At 38.1% G+C, this 4,572-nt stretch overlaps 1 long non-coding RNA gene across 1 annotated transcript; it reads left to right on the top strand.

Moving 5' to 3' along the window:
• Positions 1–2,699: 2,699 nt before the first annotated feature.
• On the top strand, positions 2,700–4,249 carry LOC117281170 (uncharacterized). Its single transcript, XR_004511788.1, has 2 exons — positions 2,700–2,954; positions 4,075–4,249. It is a non-coding gene; the product is annotated as an uncharacterized lncRNA (long non-coding RNA).
• Positions 4,250–4,572: the final 323 nt, after the last annotated feature.

Here is a 4,572-nt window from a genome sequence, read left to right as displayed (position 1 = left end):
TGTAAGTGTTCCCATATTGTGCATGTTGATTCATAGAACCTCTGTTTTGTTGCCCCACATAGTATATAGATTCAGGATTCGTGGGGCACATGTCAATCATATGACTGTCTCCGCATAGTTCGCAACAAATAGACATCTGCTGTACATGTTGCATTTGTTGTGTTGTCATTCTATTCATCTGATTTGCCAATTTTGCTATATCGACTCTCATGGCGGAAAAGTCATCAAGCTTAATCAACCCGGCTGCCTTCTGTTTAATTCCCCTTCTTGAATCCCCCTCTCCTTGCCAATTATGGTCATTAGCAGTGAAGTTATTTAGCAAGAGTTGTATTTCACTATACGGCCTTGCCATGCAACTACCCCTACAAGCTGAGTCAAGATTCATCTTTGATGCTTCATCTAACCCATCAACAAAAGTGTGACCCAATACCTCATCAGTTTGACAATGATGTGGGCAGTCTCTGAGTAGCTTCTTGTATCTTTCCCAAGCTTGACGAAGTGTCTCGCCATCCCGTTGTTGGAACCCAAGAATTTGGCTCCTCAGCGACTTTGTCTTCTTAGTTGGGAAAAACTTGATCAGGAATTTCCTTGCTAGATCATCCCAAGTGTGGATAGAGTTCGCGGGCTCCTTTTGCAACCATTCCTTAGCTTCCCCCAACAGTGATAAAGGAAATAGTGTCATCCTGACATAGTCCTTGGAAACATTCGCATAATTGTAAGTGTCCGTAATTTCCAAGAAGTTCTGAATATGCCTCTGCGGGTCCTCATGAGATAGACCCACATATTGTCCTGTGGACTGAATCAGCTGTACCATGTACTGTTTGAGTTCAAAATGCCCGGTGATATCAGGCTTCACAATAGCCTGAGTCATATTCTCAAGATTGGGCCTTGCGGCTTCAATCACCGGACGCTCTTCATTGCCTGCCATCTCTATTGGCTGTGGTTGAACTACGATGTCCAACTCTCTTTCTATTCTCGTTCTAGCTTCGAGTTCCCTTCTCACTCTATGTAGTGTTCGTTCGATTTCTGGATCAAGAGGAATGAGTTTGTTTGCACTTCTACTCCTCTGCATCCGAGAGAAGATCCTGGGTTGATACAAACAAGGCAAACTGAAAATTAAAACTTGAACAAATATCTAATAAAAGCTTAACTTAGTCACGTAGCTAATTTCTAAGTCCCCGGCAACGGCGCCAAAAACTTGTCGGTTCCAAACACACTCACGCAAGTATACGTGGTCGTCAAGTAATAAAGTAGTGAATAAAGTATCATTCCCACGAAGACTTATGATTAACTTTTGACTAATTCAAACTCGAATAGCTTATTGATTCAAGATATTTCTAACAAAATATATAATTTTCTAAATTACTACCTAAAGACTATCAAATAATGAATTGCTAAGAATTAAACACAACACTTAAATAGTTTTGAATAACAATCAATAGGATATAATATTCCAGGGTCACGGGTCATCTAACATTCATGTTGCATTCTTAGTTTAAAATAACTAAATGATTTATCTGAATTGTTGATTCACAGGGTTAATTTCACTCGTAAGAATCTGTCGAGTTCTTACTCGCCTATTCAAGTTAACTTAATACCTATATGTCTATGGAATTAAGTTTAACAAGAACGCATTTACAATTCCTGTATTGCAACCGAGTAAGGCAATTAGGTATATGTCTATCCTAATCGCGAATCCGTTCCCCGATGCCCGGGTTTGAGAACTTACTCTATTTACTTCTATATGCAATCTAGGGTTCCCACTTTCGAGTTCAACTCTAGATTCGTAGATAGTATTTCACTGTTAGCTACTCAGCAAAATAATTAAAAACAGAATTAAATAAACAACCCAATATGATAAACCCAACGTCGTCAAATTAAACTTCAAACATCAACATTCATGTATACCCATGACCCTAGAACAATAGGGTTCTTAGCCACTCATATTCAGGCAATCATCCAAAAATTTCATAAAACTGCATAAGAATCAATAAAAGAAAGAGAGAATAAGAACTCAAGACGAATTCCGTGCTTTTTTGAACTTGGCTGTAGCTTCTTTTTCTTCTCCAATCTATCCGCCTCTAAAAAAAGCGTTTTTAAGCTTTATATATTGCGTCCAAAAGTCGTGGGCTAGAGTTCTCCTAACCCTAGTCCAAATCGGCTTCAGGGGTTGATGCTAAGGTGGATACGACGCATCCACCTCGTCCTCCATTTCTTAACTTTGCATGTGAGGGTGGACGCGACGCATCCACCTTCTCTTCTACTTCCCAGTTTTGCATGCGAGGGTGGATGCGATGCATCCACCCTTCTCTTCTACTTCCCAGTCTCGGATGCTATGGCGGACGCTATGGGCCGACTTCACTGCTAAGGGTGCACGAAAGATGATATTTTTCTAGGTTGGATGCGACGCATCCAACCCTTCTTCCTCTAGCTAGACCACCTTTTCTTCATATTTTGCACTCCAAACACCTTAAATCGTCACACATAACTTAATTAGTCATAAAACCAATAATTAAATCATGTTGGGAATTTTAAAGATCAAATAACATCAAAAAGTGGTTAAAACATGGGTAAAGTAACATCAACACATATCGAAATATGCCAAACATCACCAGGTCAAATCGACTCATTGTTTCTGATTTTACAGAGGACTAGAAAATACTTTGAAGATGAGAAAACATGAAGTACAAGTGATTTTATTAAGATTTTTTTCTTTCTTCTTCATGTTTTTTATTTTTAGATTTTAGTTTTGATGTTTAGAAAAGGGATTGTAGGTTTCCAATGGGAAAGATGGTGGTAGTGTTAGCTGTGGTATTGCTGCTGAAATGCCGGATCCGAGTTCTGAAAACAAAGAAGAGAAGCGGCAGGTGGTATATTGTTGCAGTGGAGATGGTAGAACCCGTTGAGGATGGAGTATTTTGAGGAGCATTTGGTAAATTGGTTTATTAAAAAAGGTAAGACCCACCAATTACACATGTCAAACTATAAAAGGTTGATTACGTGACGTGGCGATTATGTCATCGCGACTGAGAAACACGTTTAATTGGAGGTGTCTATTATGTGCAAATAGTTGACTTGGGGTGTTTTAATGGGAAAGCCCAAAGTTTCTGTACCGGGTTGACAAATGGGTTCAAGTTTAAGTGGCTAACATGCTATTTTGCCTTTAATGATAGTATTATGTTCACATCTGCCCAAGTTTTGATGTGCAGAGTTACTCGATATCTCAGTTGTTGAGATATGCGATAAAATAATCGACACATGCACAAGCTATCCCAAACACTACAGTGAAAAACAAGTTGCCGAAAAATATAGCTACAATTGGAACTATGATCAGTGATCACATCTCGTCGAAACATGTTTCATATGTGACCACGTGAAATGGCCAGTCCAGTGTAGTAAGACTGGGTTCTGCTGCAGAAGTGCAGAAGGGGCTTTGGGTGTGCATTTGTATATGGAAACCATCCAAAATCTAACCAAAAATCTGAACACAGAGCTTCATAGAAGCTGTGGGTTCGGGGGCAAATGGCTTGAGAAATACTGACTAGGCCTAACACGAACAAATCCGTAATAAATGTTTTTGGGGGATATTGGGAAAAAAAAAAAAAACAAGTCCATTTCTTAATATCTTTCATAAGCTACATGGCTTTAAATCAATCGGGAGAATAAATTCCATTTCTTTTAGCGCATCTTCCCAGATTAACAAATCTTCTTCTTTGAGCTGTCATGTCTTCGACAAAGCAGAACATAAATTTAATACCTAAATGCAGAAGAATAAGAAAGGCAAAATATGGGAATTAAGAAGCATAAACGATTGAACAGCCAGAGATTTCAATTTCGCTCTTTCCTTCTCCAATTTCCCATTGCTGCTCACACTTTCCCGTTCTTGTTGAGGGCAATTGTGTAGGTGATTATTAAATTCATGTAATATGTTTTGATAGGTTTTATGAGTTTTATATTTGTGCGTGTGTGTGTGTGTTGAAAGTAGGTTTTTGTTGCCAAATCCAATTATTGCTGGTAATTTTAGAATTCGCTGTGTCTCACCAACTTCCTGCTACTCAAATTTAATTTTTGCAGGTAATTTCTTTTATTACAGAGTATAAATTGGAGTGTTTGATTTGTTCATTGTGGTGCTGTTTTTGTAATTTTCTCCACCAAGACCTGTTTTGCTTAGTAAACTGTCAATGTGAAGATGGCTAGTAGTTTGGGAAAATACATTTCATAGTTGAAATAGAAAGGAGAGTTCATTCCATTTCGTAACTGTTATATTCAGCTTTTAGTCCATCCTTGCCTAAGTAGCGGAATTGGATTCTGTTTGATTGGATTCACCATACATAATCTTAATAGGTTTAGAAAGAGAACTTCTTTTTATTATTGGAACGTACCAACTAGTTATGAACTCGGATTTGATTTGATCCATAACCTAATGTTGGATAGAAGAGGTGTAAATGTTATGTGATGTGAGTATTTTGAACTTAAGACTCGTAAAACTGTCTTGCCTCTTCTTCACTCTATCTAAGATTGATCTTTCATTAATTTGACATGATAAGTTAATAAGTACTCAAACCCAGGCTA

The sequence above is a fragment of the Nicotiana tomentosiformis genome, chromosome 3 (genome assembly GCF_000390325.3).
Source record: "Nicotiana tomentosiformis chromosome 3, ASM39032v3, whole genome shotgun sequence".
Lineage (NCBI taxonomy): Eukaryota > Viridiplantae > Streptophyta > Magnoliopsida > Solanales > Solanaceae > Nicotiana > Nicotiana tomentosiformis.
Note: the sequence above shows the minus strand (reverse complement) of the source record. Positions and strands in the feature narration are given on the sequence as shown.